Consider the following 11,990-nt stretch of genomic DNA (forward strand, 5'->3'; position numbering starts at 1 on the left):
ATAAAGATTTCATGGGTCATGAGGGAAAGTCCACGAGGGCATGCAGGATGCAGGTTTTGGATGCAGCTCTGGTGACAAACTGCCCTGTCCATTTTCCTTGCTGTAGATCATCTGATCCACTTCATTAGCTAATTAACAAACCTTACAAGGAACCACATCAGCTATGCTGGCAGTTAGGATCACCTGAAAGTGTTCAGGTCAGTGGGTCAGCAGAACCGGAGCTCAAAATACCTTGCTTAATGAATTTCGTATTGTTAGATTAACTTTCATTCTTATACGTACAGCCATATATTGGCACGAACACAACTTTCTGCTTGTGATCTTTTTTTAATTATCCTACATGACATAAGCCTGACACATTTCGATTAGCATTCTCTACATGTACACTAGACGTTGGCTAAAGGCATTAAAACAAAAGTGTACACCTACAGCACGATAACAACCCGACAGCAGTCAAATGTCATCCGAGCTTAATATAACAGGCATGCTTATTAACAGTTTTTTTACTCTACGCCTGTGTGTGTGAAATTCTTATGCAGATTATGTGGTCCTAGTGACTGCGCCTGCTGAGCAGTACAACACAGCACACACACATACAGTGTGGCCTGGAAGCAAATTAAACACAGACACATTTTTTTGTCGTTTGGATCTGTTGTCCAGAACATTGGATTTATAATGAAAAAGTGCAGAATGTCAGCTTTAATTTTATGGTAGTGACCATAATATTAGCTCAACCACATAAGAACCGCAGTCCTTTTTATAAACAGACCCTCCATTCCTAAGGATCAATGGTTATGGGTCATTTGGCCTACATGGTTCGTGTTCAGTGATTTATCCTTGTATCCCTTTAATGTACATAGAGCTGGAAGGAATGGGGGATGATACTAGATATAACAGGGATGATAGGAATGATACTAGGGATGATACTAGATATAACTATGGCATCTTCAGTCTCAGCATATAAACAATTCCATGACAAATTAGTAAATCATTTAAAATTTGTAGACAAGTAGGCTATACGCTTTAGCCATCCAATTCTAGACATTCTCGTCTTAGTGTACTGTGTTCACGTACAAGTCTTGTGTTTTAATCGCAGCATTTCTTAGTACTTATATTCACCCTAAGAAACAGTAAGAAAACAGCAAGGTCTTACTGCTAATTTGCTTTTACACCAGGCAGGGAGTGAAACTTAAACACAAACAGAGACTACTTTGCCTCCGCGATGCTTTTCAGTGCAGCTTAGGCCATCCTTAAAAATATTTTGGTTTGCAGTAACAGTAAAAAAAAAAAAAAGGGTCGGTAGGTCTATATTTTTTTTTCAAGTTTCAATATAAGAAAAAAAAGTACAATTTTGGTGACGGTGATTACGTAGGTATGAATTTAAACAAATTAGCATATCGTAACGTCAATGGCTGGGTCTTCAACCCGTGCCTTCGGGTGCATCATTGCAAACCTCATTTTGATGCAGGCTATATAGACCACAAACAAATTTGTTTGAACGGTGACCGCGAACATTTTGTTTACTGCAGCCGCAGCCACCATTACCAAGCGCAAACCGTTGACTCTGACGGTGAATGAGAGTATGAGACGAAGCGAACGCACAGGCCATAGTGTGACATCCGTTAACCAATAGTGTAAACATACAGTAGATGATGTAACAGGTTTTTATTTAAAATAAAGAACGTAGCCTTCGTTTGTATGTAGGCCTAGGCAATTTATATATTTACAATACTTACTAAAATATAATTAATATTATTTTATTGATTTTGTATTAGTTTTTTGAAGAGTAAAAAAAATTGCTCGGCCTTAACGCAAATTTACAACTGGCAAGTCGGTCGGACTTAAAGCAAAAAAAAATAAAAAATTGAGTCAGTCCTAAATTGACAGGGTCGGTTGGGTTACAGCAAACAAGAATATTTTTAAGGATGGCCTTATAGAGACATAAATAGACTCGCAAAGCTAATCCAAATGGCAAAATACCAGTGTTGTATAAAGTACTAGAAAGCAATACTTGAGTAAAAGTACAAGTATCGTATCATACTAGAAAAAGACTTTGGTAGAAGTGAAAGTTACCTTTTAGAATATTACTCAAGTAAAAGTCTTAAAGTATCTGATATGTACTGTACTTAAGTATCAAAAGTAATTTTCTGATAATTAATGTACTTAAGTATTTGAAGTAAAAGTAAAAAGTAAAATTTCAGTGATTTTCAGTAGGCATAAGATCAGGGGCGGTTCTAGGATTTCATCTCTAGGGGTTTTAGCCCTCAGTGAGAATTTACAACAACAAGAGTTTTATATTATATATTATATGACTACATAGTAAGCCAAAATTTATGGTATTATTTAAAAGGGCAAAAGTGGACACCAACATTTTATGCATGATGTAATGATGCCAGTCTTGAATCAAATCAGTTCATGTATGTGTGCATTCTTTACAAACAGTGTGTCCAATGAATGCAGTCATTAATAAAAAATATTCAAAGACAAAGACCAAATCAATAAATGTAAATGTTTGCATTAATATTTTGTTTGTGCTACAACTCTGGTAATAAGAATAGTGACATTTCACTGCTGTGCTTCTCCGTAGAGCGTGCAGAGCGCAATGCAATCTACAGTAGGAGCAGTGATTCGCCAAACCTCCCTTATTGCAGTCGCACACATTTCTTCTGATTTTATTTTGTAGTAACGAGTAACAAAGATGCTTAGTGGAAATATAACAGAGTAAAAGTATACATTTTATCTAGGAAATGTAGTGGAGTAAAAGTGAAAGTTGGCATAAATTTAAATAGCGAAGTAAAGTACAGATACGTGAAATTTCTACTTAAGTACAGTAACGAAGTATATTCGAAGTACTTCGTTACATTACAACACTGCAAAATACAATATTATGTCATACAGAAGCAACAGTCAAAAAGTCATGCAAATATCACAAGCAAGCTAGACTAAACAAGAGCACAGGCAGGAGTGTGTCTGCAGGAAACCAGAATTAAGCAGACACAAACACAAAGCAGGAACAAGTCATGTGCAAGGAAAAGCCACACCTCTAACAACTGCACCGGCAAATATCGTGTCCCAGCTGATTACATATACACACATGCTCATATGGTGTCAGGGCTTTGTAGTGTTGTCTGAATTCTCAGTGGATATTTTCCCTGGATAGCGTGCTTTATTATTATGCACAGTGCACTGTAAATCAGGCATACACACCATGCACAATGCTACTACACTAAGTACCACATGGCATAACGATTTCTTTCAAGATGTCAAAATAGACCCTATTTATATACAAATCTAACACAAAATGTTGTTTAATGACCAATAAACTGTGTGAAAACAGCCATGTGTAAGTAGTGTATTCATGACCAGACACTAAAGATTGGCAATATGGTCACGGCAAAATCTACTTATTTATTTATTTATTTATTTATTTATTTATTATATATTAATTAATTAGATTTTTCCATAAACTGCATGTAGAAATATCAAAGAATATTTCCCTTCTTCTGTAGACCCGCCATCACCACGCTATCTGAAACTCCACCCACCTCATACATGTTACAACTGGGGCAACACATCACATCAAACTGAATTCTTTACATCACATTATTTTTTACTTAGATTCTGAACCCGAAGATATTGAATATTGGAATTTTCTTCTTAAACAAAAAAGAAAAGGGTTTCTAACAAACTGTGCTGTCATATTCTCTTGAGCGCATGTGCACAATGAAATATGTACAATATATACAAATTTGCACATATTTAATACTAATAAGGTTTATTTAAATTATGTTTCTTTGTTTTTCTTTTATAAATGAAATTTTTTTTCCATTTCAATTTTGTCTATCTTGAAAGACAATAAAATAAATGATTTCTTTCAATTCTTTACTGTTAAAGGGTATATCATCTAAACTAAAATGCTTGATTTTAGGTATTGTTAAACATGCACATTTCTTTTAGTTAAACATTTCTTTTAGTAAATTAAACCTCGTTTGCATGACTTACTGTAGCACATACAGTATATTTTTGAAAAAAGTACCAATAGGAATAATAATACTGAATAATACTGGAAGAAGAATGTATGCTGCTTTAAAAAAAATCTCCACTAGTGTCTTGCCTTAATAGAGAAAATCACTTTCAGCATTTCTACAGTAGTTTGGTGGTTTCAGGTTGCTAGGTAATTTATAATGTCGGGATTAAGTGACAGCGGGTTACTATAACATGTTTCAGGTGCACTTACTAGAAAGTGATTATACAGTATGGAACAGTTTATATAGTAAATGAGTAAGGACTGGGTCCTAACACACAGAGCCTGTACAGAACACTGAACATCCAACTGCAGCAAAGATCATAACAACAGAGAGTACTGGATCAATTTTCCCCCCAAGTTATATTGCTGATGCACCACCATGCTGGATAATCGTGACAGTGTTACATAACCAGGACACCCTGAATTCCAATCTGACCAATCTCATTACACTTTCATGCCCACATACGTATCAGATAAGTATCCAGTCTAGGACTACATAAGATAGTGGGTCAGATCTGATTTTTGTTCAAACTGCTTTTGATCTGTCCCATTTAGGGAACTTTCCAGATCTAATACCCTGTAATGTGAACGCAGCTATTGTTTCATTTCAAATCATATGTGCTGTATTTTAGACAACAATAAAAACAAATATTGAACAAGCTCCAAATAGCAGCAGCAAGGTACCGGTATCATCATGACTTCTTTCAACATGAAACACGTTCACAATACACCAGACCTTCAGTTAACTGAGCTATTAAACTTATGATTGTGCAATCAAGTACTAGCATCATGCTACCTTAGAATCCACACTAAAATTACTTCAAGCTTTACAGGACAGTAAAGCACAGTATTTCACTTCACTCTTTTTGTATTGATTTTGTAAATATGTCAAGACTATTCTGATTTACGAAAGCTAAAATACAAACAGGTTTATGCTAATTGTGTTTTTCATGTCCAGCCTAAAAATCCTTTAAATTTATACCAACATCCTTCCCCCCCGTATTTTGGTCCTACGACTTAAGTATATATCTTGTATAACAGAATGTAGGAGGAATTAAAGTATTGAAAGTTCATGAAAGTAGTTCATTTATGCTGGGAAATGTAATTTTGCTAAGAAACCTTTTCAAATGAATTACAGTTGCATTGTGCTCACATAAGGTAAGACGTGAGAGTAAAAGACAAGTATTTGCAGATAGACTTAACTGTAATTTTACTGTGAAAATTAGTACCTTGTGTCATACACACAACTCTACAGATGAATGTATAAAATTAGTTGATGACTGTATAAAATGGGCACATTTATAGTGCATTTATATTCACTATAAAAAGCTGATCAAACTTAGTACTAAACCTGTGTACTCCAGATGTAATTTCATTAAAAAATCTACATCTCCATATCACTGGAGTCTGACCTTCTCATGCTGAGGTAATGATACATGGAAAAGCGTCTTATGTATAAAAGAACCCTGACAATTGTGTAAAGCACATTTATTATTGAAACTGAACTTTAATCCGGCACCTTAATGTCACACCAAGCATGTCTGAAGAACCAATATGGCTGCTCTAGCTATTGACTTCATTCTATAAACACAACTGGCCAAAACTTTTCTATAAACTTCTGACAATGATTGTTGAACAATCAATAAAATATAAAACAATCAATATTCTCTCTGAGATAAAATCTGTCTTTTGGAAAATTTTGACCCCCGTACCCAACCAAATATGAATTCATGGTTTTCGCATAGCTATGCAAAGTTACTCTTATCTATTTCTAATCTAGGATAAAATGTACCCATTTAATACATTTAATACAATCTGTAGAGTTGTGTGTACGACACAAGGTACTAATTTTCACAGTAAACTTACAGTTAGGTCTATCTGCAAATACTTGTCTTTAACTCTCACGTCTTACCTTATGTGAGCACAATGCAACTGTAATTCATTTGAAAATGTTATGTGAGCAAAATTACACTTCTCAGCATAAATTAACTACGACATTTTGTCATTTTGTTATATATATATATATATGTATATATATATATATATATATATATATATATATATATATATATATATATATATATATATATATATATATATATAGTTGCGTACTGGAGTTTCAATACATGAATACATGAATTCCTCCTACATTCTGTTATACAAGATGTATACTTAAGTCATAGAACCAAAATACAGGGGAAGATGTTGGTATAAATTCAAAGGATTTTTGAGTAAAATCATATCCATTTTTAGGCTGGACTTGAAAAACACAATTAGCATAAACCTGTTTGTATTTTAGCTTTTGTAAATCAGAAAAGTCTTGACATATTTAACAAAACCAATACAAGAAAAGTAAAGAATACTGTGCTTTACTGCCCTGTAAAGCTTTTTTGAAAATATTTTTGTTGCACAGCCGTTTATTTAGCATCAAATAAACTGTACTAACATGGTGCGCGACTGCAACGCTGCAACTTAAACTACACTTCTGTGCAGTGAATATCAAATGTTTTCTACTTATTTTCACAACTAGTGGTCACAACTTTCCAGTTCATGTGTTAATATATAAAATTTAAAAAAATTAGGATTTTAATGCAGAACACCGAATAATTAGTACAGTGTCTGTGCTTTTCTCCTCTCCATCCTACACCTGAGTGTACTGGAACCAGTGTTCCAGAAGACTTTGTTCCATCTAGTCCTTGGGCACAGAGCAACGTCCCCTGACAGCACAATAAGAAATAATGAGAGGCACTAAGATGCTTGTGAAACCAACCACAACAAAAAGGAGACGCTTCACATCACAAGATGCATTTCAGACTAACAACTTTGTAGCACGATTTAAACAGACGTTTTTTACAGAGTGGAGAAGCTCTATGGGACTCCTGGCTAAAAACTCCTAAGATTCAAACTCAAAACCTTTTGTTTATTAAAGCAGCATTGTATAACTGTCTTATACACACTGGATTTCCCAAACAAACATAGCTTACTTTTGGTAGGAATTGCATACAGTTTTATCATAACAGCATCTCATGCATCTGAAAATCTCAACATCATACAATTATAGCTTCAGCTCAGAGTTTATGCAGATAGAAAATACAAAAAGACCAGTTTTTGGATATAAAAAAATGTTAGATATGGAAATGCATCTAATTCATCCAAAACGAAAGCATGCATCTTTTAAAGATCAATCTCTTATCTAATCTGATCAAAATCAGCGGCTCGGTGCTGCACGTGCTCACATGAAAGCATGTCCAGCTCGCGCGTGCCGCAGCGAGTCCGCGTTGCATTGCCTTACCTGAGTCTGAGAGCGCGTGCACAATGTGTGTGTGTGTGTGTGTGTGTGTCCGCCGTCTGAGATCTGATGCCCAGTTTCACATCGCCTCCTCCTTGCGCGCGTGTCCTACAACGCACCTGACCCAGATCTTTTTTTTTTTTTTCCTTTTAATAAAACGGCAACCTGCAAGAAAATCACTAGATATTAAAGCGGCTTTTTTTTCTTGCAGTTTGCAGCGTGCACACTGAGAGACGGTGCATCCAGTTCAGTCCTTTATGTTTCTCTAAACGCTGTGTTACTTTGACATGAAGCAAAGATCAACGTCTCGCGCTCTTTTCGACTTTTTCTTTTTCCACGTCCGCGAGCTCACGTGTTCCAGCACAACGTCACTTCAGACGCTCAAGGAAAGCGAAGGTACCGGATGATGATGTGCAGGAAAGTTTTTAGTGACTCTTTTTGCTTACCGCTTCTTTTCCTTTAGTATCTTATGCAATTCCGCGTGCTGTTTGTGTCCCCGCTAGAGATCCTGTGAGAGGGAGAGAGAGAGAGAGAGAGAGAGAGACTAGGAAAGAGAGAACAACAGTGGAGTAGATTTAAGGGACTGAGATTTTCCATTACGTACTTTATTGTGCAAAGCCCAGGGGGAGGGGGGGGGGGGGTATAGACAGCGCTCCCCAACAACACACAGGTCTGCAAGCACACACACACACACACACACACACACACACACACACAATGCAGTGCATTTTTTTATTTAAAAGAAAAATAGTCATGAATTTAAGGGTTGATATGCGTGAATATATTCATACATATATATCCGTGCAAGTCTATATACCAATTCTCACTGGATCAATCATGTTGCACTGTCTTTTGTCCTGCACTGTCTTTTTGTCTTTTGCCCTGCAGTGCCTTTTTGTCTTTTTGTCCTGCACTGTCTTTTGTCCTGCACTGTCTTTTTGTCCTGCACTGTCTTTTTGTGTTTTGCCCTGCACTGCCTTTTTGTCTTTTTGTCCTGCACTGTCTTTTTGTCCTGCACTGTCTTTTTGTCCTGCACTGTCTTTTTGTCCTGCACTGTCTTTTTGTCTTTTGCCCTGCAGTGCCTTTTTGTCTTTTTGTCCTGCACTGTCTTTTGTCCTGCACTGTCTTTTTGTCCTGCACTGTCTTTTTGTGTTTTGCCCTGCACTGCCTTTTTGTCTTTTTGTCCTGCACTGTTTGCACCAGGTTACACAGATGCACTTTATGTATACTAGGACATAAAGTCCTTATAGCTCTGTCTTTGTTTTATGTAGCACCCTGATCCTGGAGAAACATTGTCTCATTTCACCGTGTACTGCAACAGCTATATATGGTTGAAATGACAATAAAAGCTTCTTGACTTGACTTGACTCAATCAGTGGATTTAAAGGACAGCTGTCACCAAGCACACCCTCAGATCTGCATTAACACACACAGGGGAGGACATACTGTACATTACCTGCTGATTATTTGAGGAAGCATATAAGCTGCTGACAAGGACAATGATGAATGCACAGCATTCTAGACATTTATAACAATGCAGTGCAGCCATGATAAATAAAGTCGTACTGGGTATCAAAAGAAATGTGATGGAAATTAGGGAGCTCTCATTATGATGTAAGTTTTTTCAAATGCTTTCTTGATCATTTTGCTAAGTGTAAATAGAAACAAGCTCAAACTAAAAATAAATGACTTTCTATTTAGCCACTTCAAATAATACAGTAATGAGGGTCAGTCAGTCAGTCGGGCAGCGTCAACTGCCTTACAGAAATGAATCAGAAAGCATTCGTAGCTAACATTGATTTAATATTGATTAAATTAATTACTTTATATATGACACTATGTTGTGCATAAGGGAGCTTGTGCACAACACTATATTCCTGCTTAAACACTTACACACATAGCCAAGTGAAGGATTACCATGCATCACTTGATTTATTAAACAAATATTCAACAAAAATATAATAGGACATTATGAGCAGCAATAAGGGTCTGTTTTGTGTTTATTCTTTTAAAGAACTATGTACAAATGCAAGGCTGAATCATCCATCCATTCTTACTCTACACTGCTTATCCTACAAGGTCATAAAGAACCTGGAGGCTCTCCCAGGAGACTTGGGGTAAAAGCAAGGGTACACCCAGTCTATTGCAGGACACAATCACGTGCACTTTACAGACAGGACGTCTTTGGACTGGAGGAGGAAACTGGAGTACCCAGAGGAAACCGTATAGGCGTTGGGAGAACATCTAAAGGCCACACACGGGATGGAGGTGGGAATTCAATGCCCAACCCTAGAGATGTGAGGCATATGGACTAACCACTAAGCCACCAAAGTTGAATCAATAAAGAGATATTTAATAATATGAAAAAAATGAGTAAAAAGCATACTGATTATGGATTTTGTACCACTGATTATTATAACTACTGAAATGTGTGAGTGTAAATATTTTTTGCACCATGTTGCACCTTGTTCCTTTGGGAAAATAATTGCATTCAAAAAGATCACAGTTTCTCTCCTGCTGTATTAAGTGTCACTTTCTTGTGGAGTCCGCTGTGTTTACGCCCCTGCATCACCTGCACAAGGACAGAGACCCTGTGGAGGCACTTAATTACCAGTAGATATCTTATTTACACAGAGGATCATAGAGGAAGCGTACATTAATTATATGTTGAATCATTACTGATCTTTCCCCGTTGCTTTGGGTGAAGACGCGGTCGTTACCTGGATGTTCTACCTGCTGAGCTCAAACATGTCCTTCATGAGTTCCCTGTGCACCTGAGGCCCTTTCCGAGCATCACACTCTCTAATGAGCACTCAACTATCTCCGCAAGCTAGAGAAGTTTAATCATAAGAAAACAATAATAAGCCAATGAGGCTGTACGCCGGTGCACAGGTAATTAAATCTTACTTACAGAACTGAAGTGCGTAGAATAAAGCCAAGATGTCAACAAACCAAAGTTTGTGACGTGTCACAGTGATGAGGGCAAATATTGGATGAATACTTTTTTTTTCTTCTGATCACAAACGTTCAGTTCTGCCGTGTCATGTCCTAGCAGCTTTTAAACACCTCAGTGTCAAAACCAAAGAAAAAAAATAACCAACCAACAGCAGCCCTTCGATGATACTATTAGACTGATAAATAGAATAGAAGGTTTGAGCCAGATTTACACACACTACTGTATGTACAGAAAAAAGATGAGCTCTTCTCATCTATACTATAACTGTAAATCTACAAGTTGTCCAGTATGATAAGGGTGTTTATTACAGTGTTAAAACAGATTCTAGATCTTGACTTTCATCAAGCAGAATTATTTCTAATAAATACAATAATCATTGAATTCTTGAATCTGATTGGTCAGAAGGCATGGATTAATGTTTTCTTTTTTTTAATATATTAATTTGTTTGTTTAAAACATTCCATCTTTCATATTAACTAATTAACGTACTCATTTTTATATGCTACTATTTCTATATTAACGGCTCACGGTGGATCTTGTATAGAAGATTATAAAGACGAATTGTTTACGTGGCAGAAGTTTTCTGTGAGCAGATCTTTATGTTTAGGAGTGTTCAGTGTCAGCATTTTTTTGTTTTGCTTTATTGAGTCTGGTATGGGGTTGGCTGCTCTTACAGTTGTAAAGTAAGCAAACTATAAATAGATAAAAAGTATGGTATGCCGTTCTTTAATAAATAAACGTCGCTAGTGATGGCTGTAGAATAAGAAGAACAAAACGCTTTAGGATGTGATGTTTTCTGTAGAATTATTCCGTTAGAAATGAAGATGTGTGATGATTTTTTAAATGCTGATCATGTGCTACAGCTTTCATCAAGCACTTTGTGTGCATGATGAAAGACTTTGGTTCTAAATGTTCTTTCTCCAGGACCTTGAACTTTTAGTTTCTCTGTTGAAGTAAAACATTGTACTGTACTTACTCCACAGATTGTTTTTCAGAAATGATGTACTGTGCAAGTCTTCAGCACACTGTGTGTGTGCTATAACTTTTGGCTTAGATGGTTATTCTATTTCCTCTGCATTACTCTGACAGTAGAAATGATCACATTTTAGTTTTCCATCCATTCATTTATAACATGTAATATTACAGTGAAAAATGCATGCTTATGTTTATGGCTTTTGGCAGATACTCTTATCCAGAGCAACTAACAGTTATCTTATTTATTCAACTGAACAGTAAAGCATCCAGAAGTGCTAGGATTTGACTTCGCAACCTTTTGATCAATAGGTCAGTGTCATAACCTCTGAGCTACCACTGCCCGACATAATATCCAATAAAGTAACATATTAAGTAATCGAGCACATTTCAAATCAAAAAAATAAAATATCATGGACAAGCAAGTGCAGAGGCTAAATGCACTAGATGAATCGTGGATGATACATATATAAAAAAAACGGCACTGACACTTCATGACTCTCCGCACCGCTGTACTGTGGTATCTGACACCAAGAAGTTAGCAACAGATCCTTTAAGTCCTGTAAATATTGAGACAGGGCATCCATGAATCAAACTTGTTTATCCAGCACATCTCACAGATGCTCAGAAGATTTGAAGGCCAAGTCAACACTTTGAAGTCTTGTCGTGTTCCTCAAATCATTCCTGAAATATTTTTACAGTCTGGCACTCCACATGAATACCAGGACCCGGAAAATGAGATTCAT

At 36.4% G+C, this 11,990-nt stretch overlaps 1 protein-coding gene across 7 annotated transcripts in view; it reads right to left on the reverse strand.

Moving 5' to 3' along the window:
- Positions 1–7,854, reverse strand: part of atp2b2 (ATPase plasma membrane Ca2+ transporting 2) — a 166,163-nt gene extending 158,309 nt beyond the window's left edge. For all 7 annotated transcript variants that reach the window (XM_060858714.1, XM_060858712.1, XM_060858710.1 and 4 more), the window contains exon 1: positions 7,763–7,854. The gene's annotated coding sequence lies outside the window, so the exon portion shown is untranslated. The remainder of the gene's footprint in view (positions 1–7,762) is intronic.
- Between the last annotated feature and the right edge of the window lie 4,136 nt (positions 7,855–11,990).

This window comes from Tachysurus vachellii, chromosome 22, assembly GCF_030014155.1.
Source record: "Tachysurus vachellii isolate PV-2020 chromosome 22, HZAU_Pvac_v1, whole genome shotgun sequence".
NCBI classification, from domain to species: Eukaryota; Metazoa; Chordata; class Actinopteri; order Siluriformes; family Bagridae; genus Tachysurus; species Tachysurus vachellii.